This window comes from Callithrix jacchus, chromosome 1, assembly GCF_049354715.1.
Source record: "Callithrix jacchus isolate 240 chromosome 1, calJac240_pri, whole genome shotgun sequence".
NCBI lineage: Eukaryota > Metazoa > Chordata > Mammalia > Primates > Cebidae > Callithrix > Callithrix jacchus.
This window is the reverse complement of record NC_133502.1, coordinates 12,297,443-12,310,465: the sequence shown is the minus strand read 5'-3', so window position 1 is coordinate 12,310,465 and position 13,023 is coordinate 12,297,443. Positions and strand designations below refer to the sequence as shown.

Sequence of the window (13,023 nt, the reverse complement as noted above, 5' to 3'; positions counted from 1 at the left end):
TCAGCGATAACTCAGAATCCCAATCTCTGATGGGGACTTCTCTGATACTTGTTGGCAGAGGTTTTGGTGTTTGTATTCTTGTCACACTTATTTCACTTCAACTTAATTATTTTACGTAGTTGTTCATTGTCTTATTTACTTGAATAGACTAGAAGTTCTTTGAAGATAGAGGTCATATCTTGTTTTTGTTTGTTGGTTTTGAGACAGTATCTTGCTCTGTCATCCAGGCTTGAGTGCAGTGGTGCGATCTCGGCTCACTGCAACCATTGCCTCCTGGATTCAAGCGATTCTCCTGCCTCAGCCTCCTGCGTAGCTGGGACTACAGGCACCTGCCACCACACCCAGCTCATTTTTTTTTTTTTGTACTTTTAGTAGAGATAGGTTTCACTATGTTAGCCAGATGGTCTTGATCTCCTGACCTTGTGATCTGCCTGCCTCTGTGTCCCAAAGTGCTGGGATTACAGGCATGAGCCACCATGCCCATAGTTCCTAGCATACTGCTTGCATTAAATTGGCATTCATACGTTTGTTGAGATAAAACATTTGTTTTTATTAAAATTATTATTTGATATAAAACTACCACTTAATCTCTCCAAATGTTATCGATAAATGTTAATTTTATAATTATATTTATATTTATTTTTGTTTCATCAAATAAATGTATTTTTAATCATCTTCATTTTTTAAATGTTGATAGGTAAACTGTAGGAGAAAATAAAGGAAACAAAAAACGGAAAGAAATAAAAAGAAAGAAAGGTAACACTGAGAAGAAGAATTGATATGTCTCTGGTCTTTGCGTTTTTTTAAGGCTGATACATTTCTTTGGCTGATGTTATAGGTAATACCCTTGAGCTTTTCATGATAAGGTTAAAAAACATTTCTATGATATGCCCGTATATCTTTCAAGCAATATGCCTGAAGTTGTGGGGTCTTTTTCATTTTTTTTTCAGCACAGCTACAAACTTCTCTGGGGAATGGGCTATAAAGCAAAGATTTGGTACTATCTGTCTCTTCCATTTCAGAAAACTACAAATTATGTGCTTTGAGATATGAGGAAGTACAACACTGACTGTATAGAACATTTCAGTAGAGAAGGTATTCTAATTAACATGATAATCAACACAAGCCTTTTCACTGGTACAAATAGTATAATCAAACATCCTTTATAAATCTTGATAACATACTTTACTGTCTGATGGATTTCAAGCTATTGGTGCTATTCCTCCTTTCTGGACACCAAGGTATACAAGGCAAAGGAACAAAGCAAGAAGCCAACATAAATTTAAAAGTTAGCTATCAATTCATTATACAGAGAAATATACCAGTTCCTGATACTTACGGGTGCTGATTAGAATAAATCATATTGGGGACACTGAAATCATTAATGTCCTAAGAAATTCTCTAGGATATTTTTATATTCATGTAGAAGCCTCATTTCTTATCCTAAATTTTTACTTAAAAATGAATAAATAATTCTAGCTGGAACTGAATTTATTATATGAAATAGTTACCAAATATTGAACACAAATTCTGCCAGTCATGGTACTGAACATTTTATATATAAAATCTTAATTTTTCACAATAACCCAAAAGGGTAGCTAATTTTACCTTGAAATGCATAAATTGAAGCTTTTGAGTTATTAAGTAACGTCCGCAATGCTACAGAAGCCATTAACTGTAGGAGCTGGGATTTGAACTTAAGTTATTTAATGCCAGAAGCCATTCACAGAGTCATGCCTCTATGTTTGAACCTGTTTTCTGAGATCCTCACATGTGCTTGTGTGCCCTGTACTGTGTTGTCACTAGGGATACAGCAATGAAGAAGACAAGCATGATAGCTGCTTTTAGGAAGTTTACCTAATTGTTTCGTAAAGGAGAAAGGAAGTTGGTTCCTATCATGTATGCTTTCCTGAAGATTTAAGGAGAAGGCTATATTGCCCTTGCTAGTTCATTTTCTCTCATCACATATTATCAGAAGCATTAAAGTTTAATATATTTTCAATTGAAGTATGTTTTAATGGAATTATTTTCATTAAATATACAGGTATTTTTTCATAGAATATAACAATTTTCCCCTATTACATTCATGCTTCATAATTGAAGAAAATGTTCCTAAGATCTTGCAGATATAAAACTCTAGCTGAGAGGACCTACAGATGGATCATAAGCTGGGAGACAGCATCGACTGAGTTCTAGTCGTAGCACTGCCTTGACTGACATAGTTGTTGTCGGTAAGATACACATCAGATACATGCCTCAGTTTACAGTGGCTTGCTGTCAGTTATTTCTGCTTTGTAGTCCCTGGAAACACTTTACAGTGCCATCTCTCTGAATGCAGGTTTCAAAAAACAGCCACAGTCTGCTACGAAACTAAATTTTACAAGAATGAAAAAAAAAACATATAAAAAAATCTTCCAAGGTATAACTAGCAGTGAAAACCTCTCTTTAAATTTGGTGGTCTAGTAATCTTTATATGTATATTCTACCAAACAGAAATTTTGAAATATTTTTATTTTAAAATAAAAGAAAAATATATATGCACAAAGAATGTATGGCTCAATGAATTATTATCAGTGATACCACTTCAGTCAAGAAACAGAACTTCACTGCACATTCCAGAAACCCCATTCTAGTCCCGACTTGTTTCCCTCACCAAAATAATCATTCTCCTCATTTTTACAATACGTAACTTTAATTGTGTTTTTAAAATAGCTTTATCACTCCAATCTCTGTCTCTAATTACCATAGTTTTGCTCATTTTTTAAAACCTGATATACTTTTAGTTGCTTTTAATCTATAGGGTCCTCCTCCACATCTGCCACTTCCCTGCAATTTATCTTTTGGAAAACCCAGACAATTTGACCTATAGAGTTTTCCAAATTCAGGTTTTACAGAATGCATCCTTTTGAAAGTGCAGTTCAGCATGTTCCTTTGTCCTCTCCATAGCCTTCTGCAATTTTCAGCTGGATCCAGAAGCACCAGACTCAGGTTTAATCTTTTGTCATGACTATTGGTGGCATTTGGCAGGATTATAGGAGGCATGAAATATCCGATCATCTCTGTTACGTGATCTTAGCAGGTGTTCCTGCTAAATGCCCACATAATTCATTGGAAACTGTAAAATGGCAGCATTCTATCATTCACTTCTCATTTATTAGTTGAAATACTTTTATAAAGAACATTCCCACACCTACTATTTAGATCCTTAGTGGTATAGTTCAGGTAGGAAAGTCAGAATTAATGTTCATATTTTTCCCTTTGACTAATTTTTAATATAATGATTTGGTTTCCTATTATTTTCCAAAGAGGAACAATTATTTTGTTGTTTTAAAATACTATTATAAACTCAAAGATTTCAATATATTTAATGGGCTTCAATCTACTGCAATTATCATTATTGAAGCTCAAATTCAGTTGGCAACTTTTAACATGGATCTAATGTCTCTGAAAGCTTCCTTGTTAGCTACTATTACAAGGTTTCCCAAGCCCACTTTTTAGGCCATATCAGTGTTTCTAGGCTTTTTAAGTGCACAGAACTGGGAAGTATGCATTTGAAAATAAAATTTCTCTTGAGGTTACCGTGATGATTCTGATTCAAATTCCTGATTTAACTTAATTTCTTCTCTAACACACCTTTATCTACTTTCTTCAAAACCAAAAATCTGGTTCTCAAGGACAGCAGATGATACACCTAGACTATCCCATAATGATTCATTAGTTTTTTTCCCATGTTACATACATAGTCTCAGAACATAACACTAATAATACCACCAATATGATTAGTGAAAACATTAAAATATAAGTTTACTTTTCCATTCTCCTCTCATTTGTAAAGTTCTTACACTGTCTGTACTCTCAGTTTCTATGGCCATCACATACGATACCCTCTCATTTTCTGCCCCATTTAGTGTAAGCTCTACTAGTGACTATTTAATGTTTTTCACCAGTTCTTATGCTGTTAGTTATTGCGCTTGTCTCAAGCCTGTTCTCTAATAAATTCCTCAAGAAGTGCTTATAGGATCCCAGTTCTTATATGTTGCGGACAGTTTTCTTGCGTCTTTTACTAGACATTAAAAGGTTGTTTTTTCTGGAAATAAAATCCACGTCTCATGTGTTTTTCCCTTGAGTATCTTACACATGTTTCTCCATTTCCTTTTGGTATAAAGCATTGATGTTGAAAAGTCTGGTAACCGACTAATTTTCTTTCCACTGTATATCATTTTTTCCCTTTTGTTTAAATAACCAAAAGAGTTTTTCTTTTTCAAGTTCAGTAAATTTATCACAATGTTTTGATGTTGGCAATTCTAAGTCAATATTCTTATGTATGTGATGTATTCTTTCCATAGGTACCTTCGCATTTTACTTAGAAAAGCTTTTTGAATTTTCATTTTAGTGTTTATTTTCTTGCTTCAAGTTTCTTTCAAAGGGACTCCTACTATGCATATATTCAATTGTTTTTCCTGTCTTCAATATCTGTCATTTTCTCTTGAATCTTTTTTATTGTTTTTTGTTTATTTTTGAGTTTTAAAGTTTTCCTCTTATTTCATCTTCCATGTCTATGAAGATATTTATCTGTTATGTGTATTCATTCTTATTTTCCTTATACTTAGTCTTAATTTCTTTTTCTTTTATCTCCGATTATTTTTTCTTTTTTTTTTAAATGAATTCAACTTTTATTTTAGATTTAGGAGGTACTAGAGCAGATCTGTCATGTGGGAACACTGTGTATCACTGAGAAATGGGGTATGGACGATCCCGTCACTCAGCCATTGAGCACAGCACCCAACAGGCAGTTTCTCAGCCCTCACTGCCTCCCTCTTTCCCTCTTCCAGAAGTCTCCAGTGTCTATTGCTCCCACCTATATGTCCATGTTTATTTAACATTTAGCTTTCACTTGTGAGAACATATACTATTTGGTTTTCTGTTTCTTTGTTAATTCACTTAAAATAAGGACCTGTAGCTGCATTCATGTCGCTGTGAACGACATTATTTCATTCTTTTTGATGGATGCATAGTATTCCATAATGTATATGTACCACATTTTCTTTATTAAGTCCACCACTGATGGGCATATAAGTTGATCCTACATCTTTGTTATTGTGAAAAGTGCTTCAAAGAACATACAGGTGCATGTATCTTTTTGGTAGAGCTATTTATTTTCTATTGGATACAAACCCAGTAATAGGATTGCTGGTTCCAGTGGCAGTTGTGTTTTAACTTCTTTGAGAAATTTCCAAACTGTTTTCCATAGTGGCTGAACTAATTTATATTCCCAACAGTGTATAAGTATCTCCTTTTCTCCATGGCCTCATCACCAATGTTATTTTTTCACTTTTTAATAATAGCCATTCTGAGTTGTATAAGATAGTATCTCATTGTGCTTTTGATTTGCATGTATCTGATGATAAGTAATGATGAACATTTTTTCATATGAGTGTTGGCTGTTTGCATGTCTTCTTTTGAGAAGTGTCTGTCCCTGTCCTTTGCTCATTTTTAATGTTTTTTTGCTTATTGATTTGTTTCAATTCCTTTTAGACTCCAGATATTAGCCCTTTGTTAGATGCATAGCTTGTGAATATTTTCTCTGACTCCATAAGTTCCCTGTTTACTCTGTTAATAGTTTCTTTCACTGAAAAAAAAAAACTCGCCAAACAGAAATTCTTGGTAATTTTTTATATTGAACCACTTGAAATGAGTCATTTAACTTTTCTGTGTTTCTTTTTAATTTGTTCTTTAAGTTTTAATGGAAACTTTTCTTGAAAAATTGTGTAACATATTATTTATTTTACATATTGAGATGGAATAGTCCTGCTTATACTAGATACTCTGGTTAGCAAAATGGGGAAAAATAAATGTAGGCAATCATATGAACAATGTGTAGGAAAAAAGAGACTTCGGACAAATAAGTATGTAATAGTTTATAGAAAGCTCTACAAAGTAAATAAGTTATTATGGCCTTAGTTCACCTACTCCAACAACAACAAAAAAGATATAAATAAAACCTGATGGGATTAAAATGTGTGCCTCTAAGGTGGTTTACCTATTTTAGGCATGATGATTAGTGCAATAAGTAATAATTTTTAGCATTTAGGCATTCTTTCAAAATAATATTAATATAGTACAGGCTCCTATAATCCATAGGAATAATTTTACTTATTATTTGCCATTCTTTCTGCACAACATACCCCTTATCTTCAAAGGGAATAATATATCTCCACTGATAGGTAAGAAAACCCTCAGGTCCCAGAACTGATAAGAACTGGACTGGAGCCTTTTCAAAATCTGTTGATAAATTATTTAGAACTGACTGAGCTGGAAAACCACCAGGAGAGAAAAAATTTGCTAAATGATGTAGAAATCTTAGAAATCATCAATACTGGAATATTTTAAATCCCCTTCCCTTTTCTTTTTCACCTCTCACTATACCAAGCAGGTCTCCAAATGTCAGCTTTAACCCTCTAGTCAAATTCTATTTCAGAGAATCTACTTATGGAAGTGGCACAGCAGGCACTAAAGACGCCATTAAACCAACATCTGCTCCCGGACACGTGAACCTTAAATGGCCCAAAATCATATAATGTGCCAGGCCAACTTAAGCGAAATAAAAAGACAGAAGCAATAATGATGAAACAAAGTAAAAATACACTTAAATGAAATTTTCATTTAAATGTGTGTAGATGTGCATACACATGCACTAATATGCTGAACTTGTTTTAGACTCATGGCATTGAATCAGAATTAGAATACTATAAGCTCAATTCTGATAATGGCATATATTTTACATTATTTTTAAGAAACTAATCATTAGACTCTTCTTAACGAAGTGTTATATTATCCTTAATGCCATTTACATCTCTGCAATCTTTGATCATACAGAGAAAGGTTCTTTTCTGGTTATTTCAAAATAAGCTAAAACAAATGTATCTGATACACCTACCAATATGCATTGTCATCTCGAAGAACTGAAATTCTTTTTCTAGCACTCTGACTCTAAAGATGTTCTCGGCACCTCCATTTCCAAAATACACTTGAAATTAATGGAATGTTGAATTATACCCACTGACTCTATTTTTAAAAATATTTTTACAAAGTAGAAAATTGTTTCCACTCAGTAAAAATGATGGATTGTTCAATAGTGTGAAAAAATTAATGAGCAGATGGAATACCAACCCATTATTCATTAAAATATTGCACTGGGTTAATTCAGCAAATAAAAATGGAGAATAGAGCAGATGGCCATTTATAGTTCTCTTGATTTCTTAAACTACTTCTTTACAGCTAAAACTGCTCCTATATTTAACTTGAAATGCACAGCTCTTACCATATGCACAGTAAGCAAGCATTCATGTGACCTCATAAACTTTTCATATAAAACAGCAATGATTTTTATGATTCAGTTAAAGGAACACTATACATTTACAGAGTAAGTTATTCCCATATCCCCAGTATTCTGTAGATAATTTAAATTTCCTAGACTCAATAGATCCTTGCCACCATTATCTGATCTGAAGTAGGTTCAAGTAGGGGCATATGGGTAAAATTTCACAAAATAATGTGATCAGCTTTGTTATAAACTGTGAAGTATGCCAAGCATACATTAAATTATTACAAACTAGGCCCAGTTTCTTTTAAGCCAACACTTTTCTTGTTTTTGTCAAAACATAATCGTATAAGTTATTGCACTGAAAAATATTCTCTTCTATATAGAGCAATTTACTTCTTATGCAAGCAAATGGAATCAACCATTCTGGAAAACCTGTTCAGCAGAATCTACTGCAACTAAACATATACATACCCTATGATCCCAGCAATTCCACTTTTAGGTATAGGCCCAACAGAAAAGAATACATGTATCTACAAAGTTCATGGATTTGAATATTTATAGAGATGCTATTTGTAAAAACCCATAGCAAAAAAAAACCCCAGATATAATCAAGAAATACATTATGATATATTTATACAATGGTAAAATATAGACAATGAAAATGAATGAACTACCACAAGAAAAACAACATAGGTGAACATCACAAACATAAAGTTGAGCAAAAGAAGGCAAAGGTAAGAACAATTTATATAAAACTTAAAATTCAATTTATATAAGTCTTAAAGTTTGGAAAAATCACTTTGTAATGACAGAAATCGCCATGGTGGTTGATTTAGGGGAAAGGTAGAAACAATGAGTGGGACAAAAAGGGCTGGTGTGGGTCTGGCCATGCTCTTTTTCCTAATATAGGGAACTGGCTGTTACATGGTAGAGTCCCATTGTGAAAATGCACTGTGGAGAGAGGCAGAGCAAAATGGCAGAGTAAGATGCTCCAGTAATTATCCCCACACCAAAACATTAACATGAATAATTATCCATGCACAAAAATATTTTTCACAAAAGCGAAGAAAGCCAGGTGATAGAGCATAGTATCTGGCTGTAGTATGACCATAAGAAAATACACTTTGAAGAGGGTACGAAGGACAATTTTACATTACACACATCATCCGTCTTTCAACTCCAGGCAGTACACTGCAAATAGAATACTATGCACTTGAAGAAAACCAAGAGAGCTGAACAGAGGCCTTTAGCTTGAACTCCAACATTGGGCTTGGTACAGTAAAATCCAACACTAGGCAAAACCCCCACAACCCCACACTGTAAGATAGTACTCACAGACATCAGTTCTAGATCCACTGTGGTATAAGGAGAGACCACACAGCAGCAGCCTTCCAGACAGTGGGAAACTTGATCTCTGAGCCATATTACTACCAGGACAACTTTAGCGGCCCCAGAAAGCCCTCAGCAGCTCAGGGCATCTGATGTGCCTCAGAGCAGCACTGGCCACATATAACACAGGGTTCTGAAAATTTTCACCAGCTGCTGCAGCCCCCAGGCTTCTGATCTGCCCAAGGACTACATCTGTGGTAGAAGGCCTCAGACTTCTGGTGTGCCACAGAACTGTGCTGGCTACAGGGACTTCCCAGCCAAAATCAGTGTGTAAAGAATGAAATAAGCACCTATTAAAAATACAAGACATCACAATAATGTAAGATCAAGAACAGTCAGGAAAACATAACATCACCAAATGAACAAAAATAAGGTGCCAGCAACTGGCCACAAAGAAATGGAGATGGATATACTGCCTTCTACAGAATCAAAAATAGCTGTTTTAAGGAAGTTCAGTAAGCAACAACAAAAAAGATACAGGTTTAGTTCAACGAGAGAAACAGGACTTCTGCCCACCACTGGGGAACTGCATATGTGCACCTGCTTTAGCCATACCTGGTTTTTACCTGTGGGTACCTTCTGCTGGGCTGGAGGCTGATCTGTTCAACCCAGTTAAAAAAAATACTGGGAAGAAATTTTTTAAATTCCACCGTGGAATGAATATACTTCATGAGACCTCTGCCATTCTGGCTCCACAGAAGACAGCGAACCTGTTCACACACCCAGCACATCACTCCTATAACCAGCATCTGAGAAAGCCAAAGATTCACTATAAACAAGGAACTTATATAGAGTCACTGCAATGGAAAGCACCCAGATCCAGTTAGGTGACCATAAACTATATACATTAAAGTCACATCCTCAAAAAAAAAATGTTTTCAAATTAACTTGGATCAAAAATAAATTCAAAAATAATCAGAAGAAATGGTCTATCCAAATGAGAAAAACCACAAAAAGAAGTCTTGCAATATGAAAAAAAGAGTTCTAAAACACCCCCAAAAGATTATACTAACTCTTTAGCAGTGGATTCAAATCAAAATCAAATATTTGAAATATCAGACAAAGTATCCAAAATGCTTATTACTAATTAGCTCAATGAGATCCAAGAAAAAGTTAAAAACCAACATAAAGAAATTAGACAATTCAGGATATGAATGAAAAACATTAAAGACATACATAAAAGAAAATAAAAACAGAACTTTGGTAAATTATAAACACAGGGAATTACAAAATACAGTGGAAAGTTTTAACAATTGACTAGATCAAGTAGAAGAATAAAGACAAAGCTTATAAATTAACCCAAACAAACAAACAAAAAAGATTGAAAAGAAATAAACAAAGTCTCCAACAGCTATTGGAATATGTTTCTGAGAGAGAAGGAAAAGTTAAAAATTTGAAAAAAAAAAAAAAAAAAAAACTATTTGAGGGAATAATTAAGTAAAACTTTCTCAGTCCTGCTAGAGATTTAGATATCCAAATACAAGAAGCTCAAAGAACTCCTGGGAGGTTCCTTGCAAAAAAAAGACATCACCAAAGCATATAATCATCAGGCTATCTAACACCAACATTAAAAAAAGAATTCTAAGAGTAATGAGACAAAAGCATTGGATAACTTATAGGAAAAGCCTATGAGACTAATAATATACTTTTCAGCAAAAACCTTCCAAGACAGAAGGGTTTGGGATTCTATCTTTAGTGTCTTCAGAAAGAATAGCTATCAGCCAAGAATTTTCAATCTGGCCAAACTACATTTCACAAATGAAGGAGAAGCAAAGTATTTCCTAGACAAGCATATGTTGAGAGAACTTGTCACCACTAGACCAACCTGATAAGAAATGCTACAAGGAGTTCTAAATATAGGAACAAAAGGTCATTACACACCAGTATAAAAACACTTGAAAGCATAAAACTCACAGGGCTTATAAAACAGTAATGCAATGAAGAAAACAAAGCAACTAGATAATAATCATCATGATGACTGCAGCAGAACCTCACGTATCAATATTAGTGTTTAATGTAAATGGTCTAAATGCCCCACTTTAAAGGTAAAGATTGGCATAATGAATTGAAAAAGCATACCAGGCCAGGTGCAATGGCTCACGGCTGTAATCCCAGCACTGTGGGAGGCTGAGGCAGGTGGATCACGAGGTCAGGAGTTCAAGATCAGCCTGGCCAGCATAGTAAAACTCAGTGTCTACTAAAAATACAAAAAAAAAATCACCCAGGCATGGTGGTGGGCACCTGTAAATGCCAGCTACTTGGGAGGCTAAGGCAGGAGAACTGCTTGAACCCGGGAGGTGGAGGTTGCAGTAAGCAAAGATCATGCCATCGTACTCTAACCCTAGTGACAGAGTGAGACTCTGTCTCAAAACACACACATATGCACATGTGCGTGCACACACACACACACAGAAAATATATGCTGTCTTCAAGAGATCCAATTAAATTGTAAAGATTCATATACATTGAAGGTCAAGAGATGGAAAAAATATACCACACAATGAAAACCAAAAGGGAGTAGGAATAGCTATTCCTATATCAGATAGGATATATATCAGATAGACTTTGAAACAACACAGTAAACAAAGACAAAAAAGGTCATTATATAATCATAAAGAGATCAACTCCACAGAAAATATAGTAATCCTAAATATATATGCACCTATATACAGAGTTCCTAAATTCATAAAACAAATAGCACTAAATTTAAGAAACAGGTAGCAACGCAATAATAATGGGGGACTTCAACACTCTACTTACAGCATTACACAGATCATTAAGGCAGAACATCAACAAATACTGGCCTTAGGCCGGGCGCGGTGACTCATGCCTGTAATCCTAGCACTTTGGGAGGCCAAGGTGGGTGGATCACAAGGTCAAGATATCGAGACCATCCTGGTCAACATGGTGAAACCACGTCTCTCCTAAAGATACAAAAAATTGGCTGGGCATGGTGGCGTGTGCCTGTAATCCCAGCTACTTAGGAGGCTGAGGCAGGAGAATTGCCTGAACCCAGGAGGCAGAGGTTGCACTGAGCCAAGATCGTGCCATTGCACTCCAGCCTGGGTAACAAGAGCAAAACTCCGTCTCAAAAAAAAAAAAAAGAAAAGAAATACTGGTTTTAAACAAATGGCCCTAACAGATATTCACAGAAACTTCTACCCCAAAACTGTAGTATATGCAACAAAATTAATATGCCACTAGTTAGATTAACCAAGAAAAAAAAAAGAGAGAACACTCAAAGCACAATTAGAAATGAAAATGAAGGCATTACAATTGATACCACAAACAAAAGATCATTTGACACTACTATGAATAACTTATATGCATGCACACTAGGAAATCTAGAAAAAAGGCATAAATTCCTGGGAACATGCAACCTTCCAAACTTGAATCAGGGAGAAATAGAAATTTTGAAGCGACCAATAACAAGCAATGAGACTGAAAAAGTAATTTAAAAAATCTCCCAACAATAAAGAGCCCAGGACTAGAAATTCACAGCCAAACTATATGAGCTATTCAAAGAAGAATTGGTGCCATTCATACTAAAACTATTCCACAAAGTTAGTAGCACCATGATGCCCAATCAAGAAAAGAGAAAAAGAAAGAAAAAAACAGACCAATATCAGATCCGTGATGAACACTGATGGAAATATCCTTAAAAAAATACTGGCAAAGTGAATCCAACAGCATATCAAAAAGACAATTCACCAACATCAAGTGAGTTTCATCCCAGGGATGCAGGGATGATTCAATATGCACAAGTCAATAAATATGAACACAAAAACAGGATTAAAACCAAAACCATATGATCATCTCAATAGATGCAGAAAAGATTTGATAAAATCCAGCTTTCCTTTAAGATAAAAACTTTTAAAAATTAGGGATAGAAGGAACATACCTCAAAATAATAAAGACCATGTAAGACAAACCCAAAGCCAATATAATATTGAATTGAGAGAACTTGAAAGCATTGCCCCTAAGAACTGGAGCAAGACAAGGATACCCACACTCATCACTTCTATACAACATAGCTCTGGAAGCCCTAGCCTAAGCAATCGGGCAGTAGAAATAAATAAAAAACATCCAAATTGGAAAAGAAGAAGCCAAACTATCTATTTCTTGATGATATGACCTTATAACTAGAAAAGCTTAAAGACTCTTCCAAGAGACTCCTCAATTTCATAAATGAACTCAGTAACGGCTCAGGCTACAAATCAATGTATACAGATCAGTGGTACTGTTACACACCAACAATGGCCAAGATGAAAATCGAATCAAGAACTCAAACCCTTTTGCAACAGCTACAA

General features: G+C 34.8%; 1 protein-coding gene across 1 annotated transcript in view; it reads right to left on the bottom strand.

The window, feature by feature from the left end:
- The window catches only part of HS6ST3 (heparan sulfate 6-O-sulfotransferase 3), a 750,318-nt gene that overhangs the window by 231,992 nt on the left and 505,303 nt on the right, over positions 1–13,023 (bottom strand). The gene's annotated exons all lie outside the window — the stretch shown is intronic.